Source organism: Ostrea edulis, chromosome 7, assembly GCF_947568905.1.
Source record: "Ostrea edulis chromosome 7, xbOstEdul1.1, whole genome shotgun sequence".
Classification (NCBI taxonomy): Eukaryota; Metazoa; Mollusca; class Bivalvia; order Ostreida; family Ostreidae; genus Ostrea; species Ostrea edulis.
The window spans coordinates 42817805-42829676 of record NC_079170.1 but is presented as its reverse complement, the minus strand read 5'-3'; positions in this window follow the sequence as shown (position 1 = coordinate 42829676).

The window sequence follows — 11872 nt, the reverse complement described above, 5'->3', positions numbered from 1 at the left end:
GTCAGGCATGATTAAGAATCACAACATTACCGGACCTGATTAAGGGCCACAATCCTCTATCAGACATGCTCAACCCCATGACGCCATGTCGAACCTGATTAACTCCACGACGCTCTGTCGGACCTCATTAAGGGCCACAACGTTCTGTCGGGCTTGAGACAGCTTGCTCTTACAGATATGGTTGACGTCGTACGCTTTGAAGCCCCATACTGATTCACGTCTAAGCTAATATTACTGAACAGGTGTAGAGTACATCAGAGGAGAATTGCATTGCAGCTTCACTATCGTCCGCGGTGTCATCATCTCAACACATCTGAAGCACTGCTTCACCTGTATATATTCATCTACAGACCTCTCAAATTTTGTCTATTCGCCTATATACATGTATTACAGTCTTCTTTAGCTGCAAAAACCAAAAACTGGTCTAAGCATTTTCTTCAGTTCTACAGCTCCTTATACTACTCAGTTACATATCATGATTTTGTACATTAGATATTACTCGGCTACATATCATGATTGTGTACATCAGAGATTACTCGGCTATATATTATGTACAGCAGATATTACTTAGCTACATATAATGATTCTGTACATCGGGGATTGGTTAGTTACATGAATTGACTGTGTACATCTGATAATACTCAGTTACATATTTACATATCATGATTGTGTACATCATGTAATGGTTAGTTAAATGTAAACATCAGGGGTTATTTCTGAAAGTTACGTGTCACAACTCTATACATGGAGGGACTACATACAATCGTTGAATTAAGTAAAATTGCCATCATAACCTATCTCTGGGTCAAATGCTATTCGACATGTTTCATGCCGATTGTTAGGCCGTTCTTGGCTCACTGAGTTTGACTACAGATAACGGTTTACCCCACCTCTGACAAGTTAGCTGGGATATCTTGAATAGTGATTGGCTCAGTACGGTCACGTGAAGACGTGGGATATTCTATCCCACGTCACCGTCAAAATGTATACCAGGCTTCCTTGCGAGTTATCTTTCCTGTTGCATTTCCAAACGGTTTGCAAGTTTGGCAGCAGACGAGATTGAAAGAAAAGAAATTACTCATTAACTCCAAAGAAACAATCAGAAGGCAGCTCGTTTGTTAAAGGCCTACTTAGGATACCTCAATCAAAGTCAAAATTACGAAGAATTTAATGCCGTTCGCTTGAACGAAGTGCTTTGCCGTTTCTACAAGAATGCACGAAAACAGGATGTAGAATTTTACAAGGCCACAACGTTTGAAAACATGAGGCATGCGATCAACAGGTACTTGCAGGACCGTCCATATAATAGAAAATTTGACATAATAAAAGATGACAAATTTCGCGATGCAAATGTGTCATTCAAGGCTGCCCTGGTTGAGCTAAAATGGATAGGGAAAGGCAGTGTACACCATTATCCTGTTATTAACGAAAGTGACCGTCAAAAACTGTACGAGTCGAAGCAAATGAATCGCGAAACCCCGTACGGACTTTTGAATAGAGTTCAATTTGATGTAAAGGAACCAAAATCAGGACTGAAATATGTGGTGAAATGTACAGATGAATTAACTAAAAACCATAGAGGTAACGACAGGGAAACCACCTCCGGTGTGATGCCAGAATCCCCGGGATCTCGATTCTGTCCGGTAAGATCTTTTGAAACGTTTATTGGCAAACTCCATCACAGTCACTCAAGTGTATGGCAAAGACCAAGGGATTTGTTTCACGATGATGATGAAACTTGGTACTGTAACGTGCGATTGGGTGAGAAAAAATTAGCATCATTCATGTCAAAACTAAGCCAGGACACAAATCTATACTAACCATTCAATAAGGGCCACTGGTGCTACAATTTTGACCAAATGTTTGTTTAGTCCATCACAAATAATGGCCATCACTGGACATAAATCAGTGCAGTCTCTAACAGTCTACCAACCAACCGATACCGAGGGAAAAATCGCCATGGGACAGGCAATGGGGTAGTCTTGCACCGCAGAGTTTGAAACCTGTCGCTGCTTTACCGAGCACTGCAACACTTGCTCTACCTCCACCTGAATCTGTTGGAAACAGCAGCCTGGTGTCATTACCTCAGGAACATGGTGATCATGAAATGGTTGCTGAATTGCAGTGAATCAACATTTCGGATCTCTTTGGTGACTTTAACTGTGATCATACTCTACAATCTCAAACAGAAACCAGGTTTTCGAGTATCCAGATCAGGCAAATTATGCCAGCTTTCCACGGATTGCCCCAATCAACTTCAGCATAAACATATCAAAATAATTACTGTGAAAATTGTAGTGATTTGTGCCATGTTTTGTCAGTTCTCTGTTCATTACGTTCATATGAATTTGAATAGACTGTGATATCTGTTTAATGATGTTATATTTATATCTGTTAGTGTTCTTATTAAATTGTTATATTTGAATTTTATATTCTTCCTTCAAAAAGGCTGCGACATGAAGCACATAAATGAATTGGTTAGGTTATAGGATTGTATTTCCTCTCAATAGCCTGGAATCAAACCTAGCTTTCCATGCAACATGTGCAATGCAGGAAAAAATTATGGTAAGATTTTGCCTGACCACGAAAATCGAAATCGAACCTGTGTCCTTCTGCAGTGCAGTCAAGTCGTATGCCACTTACAGAACTACTCACAGCATGATAGTCAAACTGGGTATATTTACACTGACGTATGCGTATAATGGTATGATGTATACATATAATGGTATGATGATCGGGATATGGGGCTCACGGCGGGTGTGACCGGTCGACAGGGGATGCTTACTCCTCCTAGGCACCTGATCCCACCTCTGGTGTGTCCAGGGGTCCGTGTTTCCCCAACTATCTATTTTGTATTGCTTGTAGGAGTTATGAAATTTTTCACTGTTCGTTATTTTCACCTTGCATACATACAATGGTATGATATATACATATAATGGTATGATGTATACGTATAATGGTATGATGTATACATATAATGATATGATGTTTGTCCATGCAAAAGTGCGTTTAAATGCAGTCGTCTTTGAACAAGGAATATTTATGGTATGGTGTTGTATGTAGTTCTGGTATGCAATAGCCTCATGCATATTATCAAAATGGGTCATCAGTGGGGTAAATTCGTTACCTACCAGGTAGTCATTTAATGACCTGGTACGGGATGACACCAGGTCTCTAATTCTTATACCGGGCTCGGCTACTAAATGACTAGGTAACTAATATTACCTGATTAAGCAGTCTCGTTTAATGTCAACATTTTGCAAATTATATGGCTGTTATGACGATCTAGTTTGTCAAAACAACCTATCAGTGGGTCAAATGCTGTCTGACGTGTTTCAATCTGACTGGTTTTGAATACGGATAACTCCGTTTACCTGATCATGATAGAGGGCTGAAGACGGGCGTGACCTGTCGACAGTGGATCCCTATTCCTCCTAGTCACCTGATCCCACCTCCGGTATATCAAGGGGTCTATGTTTGCCCAACTCTCTATTTTATATTACTTACAGGGATTATGAGATGGATCACGTTATATTCACCTTTCAAGGATTTTTGATGTGATAACTTGTATTGTTATGACATTGTACAATTCTTCAAATAAACTACAGCCATACATTTATTTAATCCATAGATTTATTTCGCTGATTCGACGGATCTTAAACAGCACATTTATACACTTTTATGTCAAGTTGAAAAGTCACGGGCGCGTCACAGAACTTTTATCGAGAAATAAAAACAATAGAACAGCAAATATTTGTTACATGTAAACCCATGCTAAAAGTGAATGTTACAAAGAAAACTTGAGGACACTACATCCTTTTATCAAAGCAATGTATAATGACCATATTTCATATCTAATAAATGGATGGTGGAATATTTGTAATCATGGTATCATTTTGAAGGGTCCATCAAATAAAAATAATCCACCATAGGAATTTTTATCAAATTTTGTTTACTGCCTGATTTATTTCACCTAGAATTTAACATTGAAGTATATGGGAAAAGCATGGTTTATTACAATGTTTTATAAACAAATTACATTTTCATAATTATCTCTTGGTAGAAAGTTACATATTCGTTGTTTTTATGAATATATGAAATAAAATTAATCATTGACCATACACATTTTTAGAAAATTAGATTTTTCTTATTTCTACAAAGGGCAGACAACTCTTCCAAAAAGTATCAAGTGCAAAATGGTCAGCTTCTACTCATTTACCAGTCATGTGAATTTCATCTGCTTCACTTTCACCATTATTTAACAATAAACTTTTCTGTTGATCTAAATCCTTCAAAATTGTTCATTAACCTTTCATTATACATGGAATGCCTTAAAAAGAAATGACAGATGTTATACGTGTACTTACCTATCAAAATGTTGCTCTATACCTTGATGCCCTCCTAATCCGGGATTTACTGTGACCAGGATGTGAACTAACTCGAGTATGTCGTTAACAATGAATTTACATGTACATCATCTCAGCAGGATACTTACATTTCATATTAAATTGAGGACATGAATTTACATGTTTATTCATTATAACAGCGATTTCTAAAGAAACTTTGGGAATCGTTGTTACCCTGTCCGACCGTCAGTTTGTCACACCTGTTTATTGAACACCTCTTTTATTTGAAGCAGTGACTGATTATTCAATAGAATAGGTTGTGTCCTATAAATGTCCAATAAGGTTTCGAAATTTTATATTTTACCCTGGAAACAAAATGGATGTCCAAAAATAATACTTGTTTCTAAATTTCTTTATCAAATAAACAATCAGCATTGGAGGCCCTCACTTATTCAGCGAGGTAAATAGATCTAAATAGAATATACATATATCCGTAATATTTATATTTCCATTCTTGTTCTAAAAGGAAGTCAGCCATTATGTCGATGTAGTATGCCTGTTTAATGGATAGAATCTTTACCATTTTAATGACCTTTGAACAAACAAAACATGATGGGGTTGGAATAACCCTGGAGCATTTTCCTATCAAAATACTCAGTGCATCCTGATATGTGCAGCAGACATGTATGTGGTTTAGGAGGATAGGATCTCAACTTTTTTCATATTTCAACAATTATGAAATCAGGTTGGGGAGGACCCAGTGAACTTGCCCAAAACAAACTCAATGCATCTTGACATGCAGTAAAAATATATCTGATATTTGGCGCAATAATAGAATAAGGGTATGACCCAGAGTCACTTACTGAACAAAATAATCAATACACCTTGATATGTATATTTCTGGCAATGTAGCATAAATGTGCTTGTATTCCTCCCAGACGATCATCTGGACATTTTATGCTAAATATGCCAATGTAAATTTAAGTAAAAATTACATAAACTAGTATGGCTTCCTTGCTGGTTACACAAGTACGAAAGAGGGTATATTTAATGGCAAGCACTTGCATGCGGGTATCACTGTCTTATCACAGCATTTTGTTGGTTTGTATATACATTTCTAAACCGTAACAACTACTAACACAAAATTGATGTTACAGAAGTTTCAACATACCAAATTCGTTTATACTAAGCATTCCACAAAATCTAAGGATTTTATTGTAATGATGAAAAAGTGAAGATAAAATCAGTGATGAATCTCATAATTTCTATAAAAATATATAATCAAGAGTAGGGAAACACGGAACCCTGGGTACAAATGAGGTGGATTCGGGTGTAAAAGCGGAATAAGCATCCGCTGTTGACTGGTCAAACCAATTTTTATACCAAATACATATACAACCTGTCATCTGGGTCGAATAATTTCATAAGAATTGTAGGACCGTTCTTTTCAAATTTAATTTCGATTACAGATTATTCAATTTTCCCACTTTCGTCCGACGTCACTTGTCAGCAGAAGATGCTTAATCCTTTATCTCACCTTCTGCATTTTTAGGGCACTTTTATCCGGTTCAAATAAATTGCATTTCATAAGTTTAAAGGAAGTGAACATGAAAATGTGACAAAGGGTTTAGATTTGTCATTTTGATGTATATAATGAATTCTGAAAATCACTAAGATGTAGCTTTCTTCAGTAGGGAGATATTTTATAAAGGTTAACTAATCTTTTCAATCCTTGGGAGCTGCCATATTAAAAAAAATATTACCTCCCTGCTGGGTTATCTCTTAGCATCCACTAGAGGGCAGCACTGATGCTGACATCAATGACACACATTGTGTGTATTTTTGGCACATTGTAAGCATCAACGTTAAAATGTCATCAGCAGAGAGTGAATTAGATATGGGATATCAGGTTGAACCTGATGTTACATAGGAAGAAAATGTTTCTCAGAATAATGCTTCTTCACCAGCAGTTGATTTTAATGAGAGAGGAATTTTCCTTGATTGATGTGCTTGTGGAAATTGTACAATGTAAATATGTACATTTAAGGGGTGTCTTTGTTGTCATGAGTTTGAATATTCTGTGTCAGTTAGATTGCATAAATATACACCAAATGTGCAGTTCTCTACACCTATATTTTAACATTGTGTGTCGAAGTCCTGTTATAATTGATACAGCTTCCATTTATCCATGGATTTAATACGTATCCAGAGAGGGATCTCAGAGGACCTGGATAACAACTTATTAAACAAGTAAGATAAACACGAAAATCAAAAATACCTTCTATATTCACATGTATTAAAATCTTAACACAACATGACATTTGTGTGTAAACATTTCCAACACATGTGATAGAATACAGTATCAATTCTGTTGCAGACATGCTATCAAGATTTATGGCCTACAGACAGTTTATCAACTAGGTCAAACGCAGTCAGCCTCTTGGGGGGGGGGGGGGATCAGAGTAGTTTTACCCTCATTTAATTGTTGTGACATAAATTAAGGGAGCATTTCCGAAAGAGCACTGCAATTATGTAGGATTTCTTTAAAAAAAAAACATCAGACTCTGATACAGATTCTAAATATTAGTAAATAAGTATTTTTTAATGTCAATAAAGAATATAATTGTAAATTGAATCTCCAAAATTTATCTGTGGTCCATGTACATAAATTGTTATAAAGTATATAAGTTACATGCCTATGTTGCAATACTTTTATGACACAGTCACCTTTATATCTAAAATCTAATGAAATTAATTGATATGGAAACTTGAAACATACAGTGTACTGAGTAAGTTCAAAAGTTGGAGGAGCTGGAAATATTTTGTGGGAGTGTTTTCTTCTTTTTCTTAATGCATTGTAATTAGATTTGATTTCAATTCTTTTTGCTCCAAAACCTTATCCATCAATTGTAATATGAATCCATAAACTTTTTCTGCTGTATAACAGTGACCCAGTCAACAGCAATGTGTCTCATCTACGTCAGAGCACAGATGCATACTGGAAAATAATGGATGACCTCCATAAACCTTTAACTCAGAGTGTTCAACTGATCAAATCTCGTAATAGAAACAAGCAAATTAGATTTAGTCCACACTATTCAGTTTCAGGAGGTCTTTTAAGTTTATTATGCAACAAATATTTTTTTCATGTTCACTTCCTTTAATGAAATTTAATCACTGTTCTTTATCTTCACCATTTGCATATTTTGTTCATCCCATTTGAGAATTATTCATTCATGTAGATATGTCTTCAGCTTGAAGTGAAGTGCCACAAATTTTGACCTATGCACTGTACTCAGGGTGTACACTGCCGGTCATTCATTGTCCCTTTATTGTAAGGTCATATCCATTCGAATATAACTTTTCACCTCTAATAGTGCTGGGCGAAGGAAAGTTATTACCTGTTTAATGAATAGAATATTGCATTAGAGGTGAAAATATACTCGCCATATATGCCATCCCATTGCGATTTCAGTAATTGTAAGAGAGATAGATTTTTCTTGTCCACCAAAATTTATTGTGCTAAAAATATTTAGCATACCTTTGAGCCAACAAATCGCAAAATTTAAGACCCTCGGAAAAAAACCGCTATACGGTGTATGTTACATAAATTTAATTCTAATCTTCCGATACCTTAACCTTAACTTTAAAACATTCTGAAGCTAGAAGCAACTAACCAGCAACCAAATAGCCCGTAGAAGCTAGTACCCACTACGGAAAATGATCAAAGGACGGAGAGTACTCAAAGAAAAATATTTTATTTGAAATATATTTTAAAGAAAAATTTGAATAAAATTCAAATTTTGAATAATAAATGCCAATTGAAACATGCATGAGCAACTTAATTCATATGCATTACATATTGATGGTAAATTGAATTGATATCTTTGTAATGGAAGGATGGAAGGAAATAAGGTTAACCACATATTTCATTTTCAGATCTTTTTGAACAATGCAAGGTCTTGCCATTTTACATGAAGCATTGATGATTTAGCTCACCAGAATATGATTATCTTAGCCATTATGTACCAATGAATAGATTCATATGATACGCGGGAATGTTAAAGCAGGTCATACTTCATTTATGCACGTAAATTGCACAATCCTTAAAATATCTCCTACACAAAGGGAGGGAGGAGACTATCTGAGGTGTTTACATGAGAATATTTTGTATCATAAGAACACATATATGGAAAAGACCGCAAAATCCGACGTCCCGTGTCACAGCAGATGTGACACGATAAAGATCCTTACCTGATCAAACGCTGTACGCGCCGAGCAAAGTCCTAACTTTTTGCAGTCCATCACCGGCAATGGTGACACCTTTATATCAGTAGGAATGAGTAGCAAACATCTAAACATGAAACTATCGATGTGTTTTACATTTTACACTGATTTTTTGAGTTGTTTTTAAAGCTTTTTTACCAGACTCAAAATGTATGTGACGTAGTTTTATACTTTTGCAGTTTTATTTCAGGGTATGGAAGGAAAATCGGACAAACATGCGCATATTATTGTTTAAGTTGAACAAAATTGTAAATGAATGAAATTAACATACATTCATAAAATCAATAAATTCTCAGTGTTGTACATCCATATTCCATGGCAAATATTTCAAATATTTCATACATGTATTTTGTCGATATTACATAGCACAGTTAGCAATAACTCGATTGAAGTCAGCATTTCGCAAATTCTATGTTCGTTATAACGATCTAGTTCATCAATACAACCCATCATTTGGTCAAATGCTATCTGACATGTTTCATACCGATTGTTAGGCCGTTCTTATCTCACTGATTTTGACTACGGATAACTCCGTTTACTTGGTCAGGATATAGGGCTCACAGCGGGTGTGACCGGTCGACAAGGGATGCTTACTCTTCTTAGGCACCTGATCCCACCTCTAGTGTCTCCAGGGGTCCGTGTTTGCCAAACGTTCTATTTTGTATTGCTTATAGGAGTTATGATATTGATCACTGTTCGTTATCTTCACCTTTTCATATATGTTATCGTCACTTGATGAAAAGATGAAGATAATGAACAGTGATCAATCTCATCAATCCGATAAGCAAAATAGAATAGAGATTTGGGCATACACGGACCCCTGCATACACCACAGGTGGGATCAGGTGTCTAGGGGGAGTAAGCATCCCCTATCGACCGGCACACCCAACATGAGCCCTATATCTTGATCAAGTAAACGGAGTAATCCGTAGTCAAAATCAGCGTGCCAAGAACGGCCTAAAATCAGTAAAACAAAAACACATTAGAAGCATTTAACCCAATGATAGTTTGTATTGACAAATTAGATCGTTATAACGAGCATACAGTTTTCGACATACTGACTTTAAACGACACTATTGAAACACCTGCACCATGAGCTTGTTTATCAGTACCCTGCCTCGATTTAAAAACTGATCTCATACAGAACAACCCCTTGCGAATTGAACCAGTTGAGAAATATATATACCATATGCAGTTGACAACGGAACATTGCCACAAAAACACGGGAAGCCAACGACGGAGAAACCGAAATCACCTTGCCTATCACAAAGTTCTGCTGCTAGTTTGCTGTTAATATCTATTTTCAGTAAAATATCTAAGGATGAAGTGGACGACTCTGCGGTGTCCCCCACTTCCAGTTCACAGGGATACCCCGAATCGACATATGAATGAAAATCATTATTGTTAGTAGATTAAACGTTGTCGACATATCCAAATGTCGTATCGAAGGTCACTACAAGAGACACCCTCCTAAAACATATCCAAATGTCATATCGAAGGCCACTACAAGAGACACCCTTCTATAAGGAATACAAAGTTACGAGTTGGACAAACACGGCCCCTGGATGTACCAGAGATGGGATCAAGAGCCTAGGAGGAGTAAATATCCCCTGTCAACCGACAACACCCGCCGTGGTCTTTATATCTCGATCATGAGATATAGCATTTCCTATAGAAAGTGCTGTAAGGATTAATCAATCAAACAAACATTTTATCTGTAATATCTGGGGAGTAATACCTCAATCCACATAAGGAAGACGGTCATAATTATCAAAAACTTTGCATTAGCTTTTTCGGTCACTAATATCACATATTTACTCACCAAGAATCCGGGTTCTCCACTTAAGATCTCACTGTGTTGCAGATGGTGGACGAAGCGTTTTATGATATTTAGAAAAGACTGACGGCTAGTGAAGCGCCTCACGACCATTTTTGTTTTTGATAATGTAAAAAACAAAACAGACACACATACGAAGACTAAACATTTCAATAGTATATATATATATATATATATATATATATATATATATATATATATATATATATCGAGTTCCTCATATATAATATATATATATATATGGTGCAAATATTAATCATTAATCAATCTTAGTCTTGAGTTTTACCACAAAGCTTTCCCAAAAGGGATCTCATATCGAGATCTGGTCCTTTGGTGGACAGTGTAAAATATTTTTGCTTAATAGGATCTGTTTCTCAACTGGTTCTATATTCTCTTGAGAGCACTAAGTCCTCTTTAATGTAAATTGTAATAATTCTATTGATTTTATTGTAAAGAAGCGAGGCGGTGGATTCAACATCATTTTTGCACTTGACTCCAGAGTGAGAAGATCGGCAGTACCGTAGATAAAAGGTAATATTCATATTGTTTATTTCTTTTGATTAAAAATCAGACGTGACTGAACAAGTCTTTCCTGTTTTAATTAATCGTAATAATCAAAACTCGAGCTGTAAGAGCTGGGACTCAAAAGAGTCAATTGAGCCGCGCTGTAAGAGCCGGGAGCCAAAGGGAGCCGAGCTACCAGAGCCGAGAGCCGGATTGAGCCAAGAGCCGGAAGCCAAGACAGTAAAGTCAAGAGCCGGGATTTGTACATAATTGATTAATAAAATTGTAAATACGTTACTTCAATCATTTATATGTATATATTGAACTGCTAGAATCCTCAGCAAGTTATCTGAGGGATCTCAACCGCCGCATTTTGCGAATTAATAGGGATACACGCTACACTATCAAAACACAATCGTAGTTCAGTCCTCTTTGATGTGGTAAACAATAAGATTTATTTCTCGTTGCCCTAGTTTCGTTCTTGATCGACGCCGATCTTACTGTGTTTTTTTTTTTTTTTTGTTTTTTTTTTTACTTTGTCGCGTACTGTGTTGCACACATTGTTATCGTGTCCAGAGAAAATTGTATTGTGCCGGAGCCGCACAGTAAAAACGCTGGTAGAGAACGCTGTAGAATATTCTCATTCTCCGCGATGATGATTCCCCCTTCCCCATTGTGTCATTCAAAGCCCTGATATCAAGTCTTACAAAAGACAACAATATCGTGCGTAAAAGACACAATACATTTACAGTTCACAAGATGGGTTTCATGGAATTTAAATTGTGATACTTCATTTGTTGTGTGGTCTAAATCATCATGATATTCTTGTCATTTCTTTGTAATTTGACGTCAGAAACATTTTATTCTAATTAACACTAAAACATCTCTCAGAAAAAAA